Source organism: Salvelinus alpinus, chromosome 4 (assembly GCF_045679555.1).
Source record: "Salvelinus alpinus chromosome 4, SLU_Salpinus.1, whole genome shotgun sequence".
NCBI lineage: Eukaryota > Metazoa > Chordata > Actinopteri > Salmoniformes > Salmonidae > Salvelinus > Salvelinus alpinus.
In genome coordinates this window covers 24596332-24610309 of record NC_092089.1, presented here as the reverse complement: position 1 = coordinate 24610309, position 13978 = coordinate 24596332, and positions in this window count along the sequence as shown.

The following is a 13978-nucleotide window of genomic DNA, read 5'->3' as shown; positions in this document are numbered from 1 at the left end:
ACACGATAGGTGGATTAACAACAAGCTAAACTGTGTTTTGGTATATTTCACTTGTGATTGCATGATTATAAATATTTTTTGTAATATTTTTTAATCTGATACGTTTGGAAATTTTCATCTTCCTTTCAGGACCGGAACGAGGCTGTAGTTTTCTCATCATAACGCGCAACCCAAATGTTTTTTTTGTGTGATAAAAGTAATATTTATCGAACAAAAAGAAGATTTGTTGTGTAACTGGGAGTCTCGTGAGTGGAAACCTCCGAAGATTATCTAAGGTAAGCGATTAATTTTATTGCTTTTCACACTTTCGTGACCATGCTAATTTGGGGCTAGCTGATGTAGCATTGAAAGCTACACTCACAAAAGCTTGGATTTCTTTCGCTGTAAAATATATTTTCAAAATCTGACACCATAGGTGGATTAACAAGCTGTGTTTTGGTATATTTCACTTGTGATTGCATGATTATAAATATTTTTGGGAATATTTTTGAATTTGGCACCCTGCAATTCAGCGGTTGTTTAGGAAAGTGAACCCGTATTCGGTATCTGTAGCACAGAAAAGTTAACAGCAAAAGCACACCATATGATTATATTAGGTCTGAGCCTAGTCACAAAAACACACACAGCCATTTTCCAGCCAAAGAGAGGAGTCACAAAAAGCAGAAATAGAGATAAAATGAATCACTAACCTTTGATGATCTTCATCAGGTGGCACTCATAGGACTTCCTGTTACACAATGGATGTTTTCTTTGATAAAGTTCATATTTATATCCAAAAATCTCAGTTTACATTGGTGCTTTATGTTCAGTAATGTTGTGCCTCGAAAACATCCGGCAAATTTTCAGAGAGCCACATCAATTTACAGAAATACTCATAATAAACTTTGAGTATTATGCACAGAATTGTAGATATACTTCTTCTTAATGCAACTGCTGTGTCAGATTTCAAAAAAGCTTTAGGTAAAAAGCAAACCATGCAATAATCTGAGTACGGCGCTCAGACACAAAAACAAGCCATGCAGATACCCGCCATGTTGTGAAGTCAGTAAATTATAAATATTCACTTACCTTTGATGATATTCATCAGAATGGACTCCCAGGAATCCCAGTTCCACAATAAATGTTTGTTTTGTTCGATAAAGTCCATCATTTATGTCCAAATACCTCCTTTTGTTAGCGCGTTTGGTAAATAAATCCAAACTCACGAGGCGCGGGCAAGTCCAGACGAAAGTTCAGACGAAAAGTTCAAAAAGTTATTTTACAGTTCGTAGAAACATGTCAAACGATGTATAGAATCAATCATTAGGATGTTTTAACATAAATCTTCAATAATGTTCCAACCGGTGAATTCCTTTGTCTTTAGAATTGCAATGGAACGCAGGTCGCTCTCACGTGTGCGCTCGTGATCAGCTCATGCCACTCTGGCAGACCTCTGGTTGAATCAGCTCTCATTCGCCCCCACCTCACCCCATAGACACTGTATATTCGATAGGCAATGAGTTGAAAAACTACAAACCTCAGATTTCCCACTTCCTGGTTGGATTTTTCTCAGGTTTTCACCTGCCATATGAGTTCTGTTATACTCACAGACATCATAAAAGAAAATAGAAACTTCAGAGTGTTTTCTATCCAATACTACTAATAATATGCATATATTAGCTTCTGGGCCTGAGTAGCAGGAAGTTTACTCTGGGCACGCTTTTCATCCAAACATGAAAATGCTGCCCCATGTCCCAAACAGGTTAAAGGCACAGTCAACTTAGTGGATGTAAGCATCTCACCCACTGGAATTGTGATACAGTGAATTATAAGTGAAATAATCTGTCTGTAAACAATTGTTGGAAAATGTACTCGTGTCATGCACAATGTAGATGGCCTAACCAACTTGCCAAACCAACTTGTTAACAAGAAATGTGTGGAGTGGTTGAAAACGAGTTTTAATGACTCCAACCTAAGAGATTGTAAACCTCCGACTTTAACTGTACATGATCCAGCAGGCAATTGACAACTATCGCGTACAATCACATGACTGTATCTTGCAGTCTGTGCCTAATGCCTGTACAGAGCTGGGTAAAAAAAAAACAGAGCTGGATAAAAAACATAGCTGGATAAATAACAGTGCTGGATAAAAAAGAGAGCTGGATTAAAAAAAGGTCTGGGTAAATAACAGAGCTGGGGGAAAGCTGGATATAAAGAGCTGGATATAAAACAGAGCTGATAAATAAACAGAGCAGGTAAAAACAGAGCTGGGTAAAAACAGAGCTGGATAAAAACAGAGCTGGGTAAAAACAGAGCTGGATAAAAACAGAGCTGGGTAAAAACAGAGCTGGGTAAAAACAGAGCTGGATAAAAACAGAGCTGGATAAAAACAGAGCTGGGTAAAAACAGAGCTGGATAAAAACAGAGCTGGGTAAATAACAGAGCTGGGTAAATAACAGAGCTGGGTAAAAACAGAGCTGGGTAAATAACAGAGCTGGGTAAATAACAGAGCTGGGTAAATAACAGAGCTGGGTAAATAACAGAGCTGGGTAAATAACAGAGCTGGGTAAAAACAGAGCTGGGTAAAAACAGAGCTGGTTAAAAACAGAGCTGGATAAATAACAGAGCTGGGTAAAAACAGAGCTGGTTAAAAACAGAGCTGGGTAAAAACAGAGATGGGTAAAAAAAAGTGTTCCAGTTGTCTGCGCCGTCCACTTGGAACTATAAAGTTTAATTTTTTTAAGGTAAATCAAAAAATATTCCAACAATATATTTCAAATTCATCTGATATTGGTATATGTATGTAATTTTTTATTTTGTTTAGAGTGTATCTTTTTTGAATTCCTATTTCAAATAATTATATTGTAACAAATAAGAGGAAAGAACATCCTTTAACTTATTTCCTTGACAAGCCCTCCCAAAGTAGCCTCGGCCAATTAGAAAACAAGCTAATGATATGTTCAGCATGTATGAATGCAGGAGTTCTAAGAGGAAGCAGTAGAATAGAAGGACCTGGCAGAGACAGAGAGATGAGAAGCTCTTACAGGTTCAGGCCAGGTACACAACTAACTAAATAGAAAATGTGCAATTGTAACACATGATACTGGTCTGGGAGCCCTGCATTAGAATATGTCAACATAGTGACATTGTAGTTGTATGTCACAAAGCACGGGAATATATCACTTATAATGATGACAGTAAGAAATTGCAACATGTTGATTAAAAAAAAGAATCTTTATTTAACTAGGCATGTCAGTTAAGAACAAATTCTTATTTTCAATGATGGCCTTGTTCAGGGGCAAAATGACAGATTTTTACCTTGTCAGCTTGGGGAATTGATCTTGCAACCTTTCAGTTACTAGTCCAGCGCTCTAACCGATAGAATATCTACCTGGGGTGGCAGGTAGACTATCTCTTAATACTTGGCCATATAATATCCCCTTGGAGTCGATTGACGCACCGATGCATCCATCTAAGTAACATAATAATAAAAAAACATCAGTTTAAGCGAGGTACTGAAGGCCTCTCGCCCGACGTCTTGAGTCCATGATGGCTCGCACAGTATACGCCGGGGCCCCCTCGATGTCCAGAGGGGGCGGAGGAACCTCCCGCACCTCAGACTGCTGGAGCGGACCAGCCACCACCGGCCTGAGGAGAGGCACATGGAACAAGGGGTTAATACGGTAATCAGGGGGGAGTTGTAACCTATAACAAACCTCGTTCAATCTCCTCAGGACTTTAACTTCTTGACGCACGGATCCCTTTCGTGGGATAATTTTCGGCGTATACTGTGCGATAAAATGCAAATTAATTACTTAAAAATCATACAATGTGATTTTCTGGATTTTTGTTTTAGATTCCGTCTCTCACAGTTGAAGTGTACCTATGATAAAAATTACAGAACTCTACATGCTTTGTAAGTAGGAAAACCTGCAAAATCGGCAGTGTATCAAATACTTCTTCTCCCCACTGTACATGGTTTTTTGGTCAGAGCTCTCTCGAGAATAAATGCTATTGATTAATTTGGTGGCTGGTCTTTGTCTATTTTATGCAAATAAGGATCTTACAAATTCTTAGAAACGGACAGAGTGTTTGCTTTATTATAATTAAATTGGTTAAAAACCTCTTGACACTACAAGGGGTGCTGTTTCAACTTGGACATTTATCGTTCCCAAATTAAACTGCCTCGTACTCAATTCTTGCTCTACGTAGTTCTACGTAGTTCTCAGAGCTTATAAAAGGCCAAGGAACGAAGTTAGCTCTCTTTTCGTCGTTCGTCATTGCGCAAAGCAAGACCTCAAGATGGCATTTTGAAACGCTCAGTTATCGGCCTTAGCTATATTCGTCTGTAATTTAATTCGATATAGGTGTTAGAAACATCATAACAAAGTTATTTTAAACCGAGTTATATCAGTTTATGCGAGTATATTGCTATTTTCGGAATTTCCTTAGTATTGCGTTTTGGGGATTTGGGCATGTTGTGGCCACATAGCTATTGTTAGCTGCTAATTCCGAAGTTGAAGACGACGTTTTACAACCAAGCAACGATTCTTTTGGACAAAGGACACCTTGCCCAAGATTCTGATGGAAGCTCGTCCAAAAGTAAGAGCTATTTATGATGTTATTCCGTATTTATGTGGAAAAATGTAAACGCATTTGTCCGCCATTATTGCGGCACTAGTCTGGCTGTAACGCACACTGTATGTCTAGTAACGTTAATTTTAAAAATCTAACTCAGCGGTTGCATTAATAACTAATGCATCTTTCATTTGCTGTCCAACCTGTATTTTTTAGTCAATCTAATCGATAAATAATCGTAAACTTAGGTGCCTTTCCAAGATGGTGCCGTCCAGAATGCATGACCTGTTGCCACTGATCACATTGTATAACCACGATTTGTGCTGCTAAATATGCAAATTTTCGAACAAAACCTATATGCATTGTGTAATATGATGTTACAGGACTGTCATCTGACGAAGTATATCAAGGTTAGTCAAAAATTATATATCTTTTGCTGTATTGTTACGATCGCTAACCTGTGCTGCTGGTAAATTGCTTGTGTTTCTGGCTATTGTGCTAAGCTAATATAATGCTATATTGTGTTTTCGCTGTAAAACACTTAAAAAATCTGACATATTGGCTGGATTCACAAGATGTTGGGCTTTCATTTGCTGTACGCTGTGTATTTTTCAGAAATGTTTTAAGATGAGTAATTAGGTATTTGACGTTGGTCTCTGTAATTATTCTGGCAGCTTCGGCACTATTTCAGATTGCAGCTGCAATGTAGAACTGTGATTTATACCTGAAATATCCACATTTTTCAAAAAAAACATATGCTATACAATAAATATGTTATCAGACTGTCATCTTATGAAGTTGTTTCTTGGTTAGTGGCTATATACAGTGGGGAGAACAAGTATTTGATACACTGCCGATTTTGCAGATTTTCCTACTTAAAAAGCATGTAGAGGTCTGTAATTTTTATCATAGGTACACTTCAACTGTGAGAGACGGAATCTAAAACAAAAATCCCGAAAATCACATTGTATGATTTTTAAGTAATTAATTAGCATTTTATTGCATGACATAAGTATTTGATACATCAGAAAAGCAGAACTTAATATTTGGTACAGAATCCTTTGTTTGCAATTACAGAGATCATACGTTTCCTGTAGTTCTTGACCAGGTTTGCACACACTGCAGCAGGGATTTTGGCCCACTCCTCCATACAGACCTTCTCCAGATCCTTCAGGTTTCGGGGCTGTCGCTGGGCAATACGGACTTTCAGCTCCCTCCAAAGATTTTCTATTGGGTTCAGGTCTGGAGACTGGCTAGGCCACTCCAGGACCTTGAGATACTTCTTACGGAGCCACTCCTTAGTTGCCCTGGCTGTGTGTTTCGGGTCGTTGTCATGCTGGAAGACCCAGCCACGACCCATCATCAATGCTCTTACTGAGGGAAGGAGGTTGTTGGCTAAGATCTCGCAATACATGGCCCCATCCATCCTCCCCTCAATACGGTGCAGTCGTCCTGTCCCCTTTGCAGAAAAGCATCCCCAAAGAATGATGTTTCCACCTCCATGCTTCACGGTTGGGATGGTGTTCTTGGGGTTGTACTCATCCTTCTTCTTCCTCCAAACACGGCGAGTGGAGTTTAGACCAAAAAGCTCTATTTTTGAATCATCAGACCACATGACCTTCTCCCATTCCTCCTCTGGATCATCCAGATGGTCATTGGCAAACTTCAGACGGGCCTGGACATGCGCCTGCTTGAGCAGGGGGACCTTGTGTGCGCTGCAGGATTTTAATCCATGACGGCGTAGTGTGTTACTAATGGTTTTCTTTGAGACTGTGGTCCCAGCTCTCTTCAGGTCATTGACCAGGTCCTGCCGTGTAGTTCTGGGCTGATCCCTCACCTTCCTCATGATCATTGATGCCCCACGAGGTGAGATCTTGCATGGAGCCCCAGACCGAGGGTGATTGACCATCATCTTGAACTTCTTCTATTTTCTTCTATTTTCTAATAATTGCGCCAACAGTTGTTGCCTTCTCACCAAGCTGCTTGCCTATTGTCCTGTAGCCCATCCCAGCCTTGTGCAGGTCTACAATTTTATCCCTGATGTCCTTACACAGCTCTCTGGTCTTGGCCATTGTGGAGAGGTTGGAGTCTGTTTGATTGAGTGTGTGGACAGGTGTCTTTTATACAGGTAACGAGTTCAAACAGGTGCAGTTAATACAGGTAATGAGTGGAGAACAGGAGGGCTTCTTAAAGAAAAACTAACAGGTCTGTGAGAGCCGGAATTCTTACTGGTTGGTAGGTGATCAAATACTTATGTCATGCAATAAAATGCAAATGAATTACTTAAAAATCATACAATGTGATTTTCTGGATTTTTGTTTTAGATTCCGTCTCTCACAGTTGAAGTGTACCTATGATAAAAATTACAGACCTCTACATGCTTTGTAAGTAGGAAAACCTGCAAAATCGGCAGTGTATCAAATACTTGTTCTCCCCACTGTATATCTTTATTTGGTCGAATTTGTGATAGCTACTGATGGAGTAAAAAACTGGTGGAGTAAAAAAAGTGGTGTCTTTTGCTAACGTGGTTAGCTAATAGATTTACATATTGTGTCTTCCCTGTAAAACATTTTAAAAATCAGAAATGATGGCTGGATTCACAAGATGTGTATCTTTCATCTGGTGTCTTGGACTTGTGATTTAATGATATTTAGATGCTAGTATTTACTTGTGACGCTATGCTAGGCTATGCTAGTCAGCTTTTTTACTGTGGGGGGTGCTCCCGGATCCGGGTTTGGGAGGAATTAGAGGTTAATGAACATATAGGAAACAAATCCCTTCATCAACCCTGTCCGTGCAGGTCCCTGAAAATCTCATCTACAAAGGATTGGAAGACTGATGGAGCATTCATTAACCCGTACGGCATGACAAAATATTCATAGTGCCCAGATATGGTGCTAAATGCCGTCTTCCACTCATCCCCCGCCTTAATACATACCAGGTTGTACGCGCTCCTGAGGTCCAATTTTGTGAAGAAGTGCGCCCGTGCAATGACTCTATCATACTGGCTATGAGAGGTAGTGGGTAACTGTATTTTACCGTGATTTGATTCAAACCTCAATAGTCTATAAACGGGCACAAACCTCCATCCTTCTTCACAAAAAATAAACTTGAGACAGGTGAAATGGAAGGCCGAATGTATCCCTGTCCCAGAGAGTCGGTGACATATGTTTCCATAGCCGCCGTCTCCTCCTGTGACAGAGGATACACGTGACTCTTGGGAAGTGCAGCGTCTACCAGGAGATTTATCGCACAATCCCCCTGTCGATGGGGTGGTAATTGAGCCGCCTTCTTTTTACAGAAGGCGAGTGCCAAATTGGCATATTCGGGAGGAATGTGCATGGTGGATACCTGGTTTGGACTCTCCACCGTAGTGGCACCTAAGGAAACACCTACACACTTCCCTGAGCACTGACGGGACCATCCCTTGAGAACCCTCTGTTGCCACGAAATAGTGGGATCATGAGAGGCCAACCAGGGAAGGCCCAACACAACAGGATACGCAGGAGAGTCGATCAGAAAGAGACTAATTCTCTCCTCATGACTCTCCTGCGTTATCAAACGGAGTGGAGCTGTGACCTCCCTGATTAGCCCTGACCCCAAAGGACAACTATCTAAGGCATGTACAGGGAAGGGAACATCAACCAGAACAATAGGGATCCCTAAACTAAGTGCAAAAGTACAGTCAATAAAGTTCCCAGCGCCTTATGCTGGGACTGCTGGGAAAACTCAGGAAATGCTATATACAACCACATGTGTGCAACAGGGGGCTCTGGGTGAGGTGTGTGCCTACTCACCTGAGATGATCCACCAGTGCTCCGCCTGCCACCTCTACTCCCTGGAGGACCTCCCCAGCACCGACCAGCAGTGTGTCCTCTGCGGCCACAGGTGGTGCAGGGAATGGTCCCCCCTCCGGTCCCCCTCATAGCAGCACCTCCCAGCTCCATCGGGGTAGGATCAGAGGTGCTGGGGGATGGAACTGACGTACCCCGATCCGGACGACCGCGGGAGGCCAACAGGTTATCCAACCGGATGGATAGGTCCACCAGCTGGTCCAGGTTAAGGGTGGTGTCCCTGCAGGCTAGCTCCCTACGAACGTCCTCTCGTAAACTACACCTGTAGTGGTCTATCAGGGCCCGCTCATTCCATCCCGCGCCGGCGGCCAGAGTTCTAAAGTCCAGAGCGAACTCTTGAGCACTCCTCATCCCCCATCTTAAATGGAACAAGTGTTTCCCCGCTGCTCTCCCTTCAGGTGGATGATCGGAAACCGCCCGGAAGCGGCGGGTGAAATCTTTGTAGTTGTCCAACGTCGGGCCTTCTCTTCCCCAGATGGCGTTGGCCCAGACCAGTGCTTCTCCAGTCAGACAAGAGATGAGGGCGCTCACTCTCTCGCATCCCGAGGGGGCCGGCTGAACAGCTGCCAGGTAGAGTTCCAGCTGGAGTAGGAACCCCTGGCACCCGGCAGCCGTTCCATCATATGCTACCGGGAGCGAGAGCCGAATCCCCCTGGATCCTGATGAAGGAGGTGTGGACATCTGGGTCGGTTGTTGTGGGAGCTGGAGAGGTGCTGATGGGTTGACCGGAAAACCCCCTCTCTCCCATCGTTCCATGGTTTGCAGCACGCGATCCATGGCTGTACCCAGACTCGGTAACATGGTCGCGTGCTGCTGAACACGCTCATCCATTGAGAGAGGAGGGCTGGCTGTACCTGCTGACTCCATTTGATGGTGCGTTATTCTGTGAGGGTGTTGGTGAATGGAGAAAGGTGGAGTCAGGCGCAGGTCACAGAGATGAGTATAGTCCGACAGTTTACTCATAAATGAAGAATAATATGCCAACACGGAAAACACAAAAATCCAAAGCACAAGAACACGAACCCACATGACAAACAATAACGCACAAAACAGAGAGGGAAGCCAGAGGGTTAAATAAGGAACATAATTAATGGAATAGAAATCAGGTGTCACGGTTTTCTAAAATAGAACCCAGAAGCAGACCAGGACAAGGAGAGTAGGACGAAGGTGAGTATTTATTTACAAGTTTAAACGTAGATCCAGGTGGCGGAGCGGGCAGCGGAGGTGAGTTGATGGGAGTGAATAGGCAGATCTAAGGGAGTAACAGAAGCCACCGACGACCAGGCAGGGATGGGGTGAGTGTTCCGGGTGAATGATGTTCATGGCTAATGATCCGGCAGGGAATGGATGTCAGGTCAGAGCTTATGAAGTGGAGGGGTGATGATCAGGACCAGGTGTGCAGATAGCTGATGGGATACAGGTGCGGGTAATCAGAGATCTCCCAACTAGCTACGTCGCCCGGCAACCAGACAGGGTGCGTTCCAGGACACCGGAAAAACACTCCAGGACAGAACACAGGCAAAAACAGACTCAGGAAGCGGGATTCGTGACATCAGGTGTGTATAATGAAGACAAAACCAAACGAAAATTAAACATGGATCGGTGGCGAGTAGAAAGCCGGTGACGTCGATCGCCGAACGCCGCCCAAACAAGGAGAGGTACCAACTTCGGCGGAAGTCGTGACATTAAAACAATTCCATATGTCAGTTTACACCCATTGTTTTAGGCTCTAAAGAAAAAAATATTTTGGCCCTATTTCATCTAAATTTAGAATATACGATCGGACATCTGTTTGGCAGTAGCTTAGCACTGCAGGAGTGATTGTAGGAAACAAGAGTAGATTCAACTTTTTAAATCTGTTTAATAACATTTCACGTTCAAGAATGGTTTGTAGTTTGTAAAGTCACATTTCACAATTCAAACATTTATTTTATTTCATTCCTTGCAGGAAACAGTGGTTGACCTGACAGGTCAAATGCTTTAGTTATTTTTGTGAAATACTATAAACACCAGGTATAAATTATTTCAAGTTTTACCATTTGAAAAGGCCTCCCGGGTGGCACAGTGGTCTCCACTAGAGACTCTGGGTTCGAGCCCAGGCTCTGTCGCAGCCGGCTGCGGTGGTGCACAATTGGCCATGCGTTGTCTGGGTTAGGGAGGGTTTGGCCGGCAGGGATCTCATTGTGCACTAGTGTCTCCTGTGGTGGGCTAGGTGCAGTGCATGCTGACCAGGTTGCTAGGTGTACAGTGTTTCCTCCAACACATTGGTGTGGCTGGCTTCCGGGTTGGATGAGCACTGTGTCAAGAAGCAGTGCGGCTTAATTGGGTTGTGTTTTGGAGGACGCATGGCTCTTGACCTTTGCCATTCCTGAGTCCGTACGGGAGTTGCAGCGATGAGACAAGACAGTCACTACTAACAATTGGATACCACGAAAAAGGGGGTAAAAAAATAAAAAAGTTTTACCATTTGAAGTAAATAGAGTGAGAGTTGAATTGATTGAAATGAAAGGTCTTAAGTTTTGATGCCTCCCTTCTGCAGAATGTTCTCAAACCTGTTTGTCACCATGTTCTTGGCCAGCTGTTTGGCAATGCATGAGTAATAAAAATACTTTCAGTTAGGGCTCAATTAAATCTGTACCGCTGTAGTTACATTTTTGGGCCACGATTGAAATATAAAGGCAATGTTCTTGCATTGGCGGAGAATGCGTTTAAATGAAAACTGCATAAGTCAGCTGAATAGGAAATTATCTTCAACCTCACAGCACACACACACACACACACACACACACACACACACACACACACACACACACACACACACACACACACACACACACACACACACACACACACACACACACACACACACACACACACACACACACACACACACACACACACACACACACACACACACACACACACACACACACAACACACACACACACACACACACCAACTGATTAATGGGCTGCTGAATGTGTTTTTTTCTCTTGCTTTGTTTGATATTTTCTATATTATGTCTATCTCTGATAAGGTACCCAGGAAAGGGCTGAAAAATTCCCTTATTAATATTTGTAGCCTTAGAAATAAGGTTCATGAAATCAGTAACTTGCTAACATCAGATAGAATAAATATATTTGCCGTTTCTGAGAATCACTTAGATAATTAATTTGATGATACAGCAATAGCAATACAAGGACATAACATCTATAGAAGAGACATGAATGCTTATGGGGGAGGTGTTGCTGTAAATATTCAGAGCCATATCCCTGTAATGCTTAGAGAAGATCTTTTGTCAAGTGTTAATGAAGTGTTGTGGATGCAGGTTCACCTGGCACATCTAAAGCCTTTTCTTTTGGGGTGTTGCTATAGGCCACCAAGTGCTAACAGTCAGTATCTAAATAATATGTGTGAAATGCTTGATAGTGTATGTGATGTAAACAGAGAGGTCTACTTTCTTGGAGACCTGAAAATTGACTGGTTTTCATTCAACTCAAGAGGTAGCTTCTCACTGGAACCAGTGCCTGTAATCTGGTTCAGGTTATTCATCAACCTACCAGGGTGTTCACAAACACTACAGGAACATGATCATCTACATGTATTAATCACATTTTTACTAATACTGTAGGACTTTGTTCTAAAGATGTATCCATACCCATTGGATGCAGTGATCACAGTATCGTGGCTGTATCCAGGAAAGCCATAGTTCCAAAAGCTGGGTCTAAAATAGTGTACAAGAGATCATCCAAAAGATTTTGATGTGACTCTTATGTGGATGATGTTAAAACATATTTGTTGGTCTGATGTGATTAATAAGGAGCATCCAGATGCTGCACTTTATACATTTATGAAATTGCTTCTTCCAGTTATTGATAAACATGCACCTGTTAAGTAACTTACCTTTAGAACTGTAAAGGCTCCATGGATAGATGAGGAATTCATAAATTGTAACGGTCGTCGTCTGATGAGGAAGAATCGGACCAAAGCGCAGCATGGTAAGTTTTCATGATTTTATTAAACTGAACACTAGAACAAAATAACAAAGTGAATAAACGAAACCGAAACAGTCCTGTCAGGTCCAGAACACTAAACAGAAAACAAGTACCCACAAAAAACAGGTGGGAAAAGGCTACCTAAGTATGGTTCCCAATCAGAAACAACGATAGACAGCTGTCCCTGATTGAGAACTATACCCGGCCAAAACAAAGAAATACAAAACATAGAAAAATGAACATAGAATGCCCCCCCAAATCACACCCTGACCAAACCAAAATAGAGACATAAAAAGCTCTCTAAGGTCAGGGTGTGACATAAATGGTATGACTGAAAGAGATGGCGGAAAAGGAGTGGCTAAAAAGTCTGGCTGCACATCTGACTGACTGACTTACTGCAAATTGAGAAACTATGTGACTAAACCGAACAAAAAAGAAGAAGAAACTGTATTATTAAGCCAAGCTCAATGATATAAAGAATGTTAGAAAAAAATGTTGTAGTACTTTAAATTAAATTAAATTATGGTCAAACTCCTTCTTTCATCGAATCAGATGGTTTATTCATCACAAAACCATTTGATGTCGCCAATTATTTTAATAATGACTTTATTGGCAAAGTTTGCGAGGGCAAACTTAGGCAGGAAATGCCAACAACAAACAGTGAGCCATCGTACACATGTATGAAAAAACTAATAATGAAAGAAAAGCATTGCAAGTTTGAATTTTGTCAAGTTAGTGTGGTTGTAAAAGTTTTGTTATCGATCAATAATGACAAACCTCCTGGCATTGACAACTTAGATGGAAAGCTACTGAGGATGGTAGCTGACTCTATAGCCACTCCTTTCTGTCATACCTTTAATCTGAGCCTAGAGGAAAGTCTTTGTCCTCAGGCCTGGAGGGAAGCCAAAGTCATTCCCCTACCTAAGAGTGGTAAAGCAGTCTTTACTAGCTCTGAAAGCAGACCTAGCAGCTTGCTGCCAGCTCTTAGCAAACTGTCGGAAAAACTGTGTTTGACCAAATACAATGCTACTTCTCTGTAAACAAATTATCAACAGACTTCCAGCATGCTTATAGAGAAGGTCACTCAACATGTACTGCACTGACACAAATTACTGATGAATGTTTGAAAGAAATTGATAATAAGAAGATTGTGGGTGGTGTACTATTATACTTCAGTGCAATCTTAGATATTATTGACCATAAGCTGTTGTTGAAGAGACATATGTGTTATGGCTTTTCAACCTCTGCCATATCTATCTAATATAATTCTCTTAAGGCTATGGGGCGGTATTTTCATGTCCGGATGAAAATCGTGCCCAAAGTAAACTGCCTGTTACTCAGACCCAGAAGCTAGGATATGCATATTATTAGTATATTTGGATATAAAACACTCTGGAGTTTCTAAATCTGTTTGAATAATGTCTGTGAGTATAACAGAACTTATTTGGCAGGCGAAACCCCGAGGACAAACCATCCATGATTTTTTTTTTTGAGGTCACTCTCTTTTCAATGGGTTTCTATGGGGATCTGGATTTCTAAGGCACTTGCTTGCAGTTCCGATCGCTTCCACTG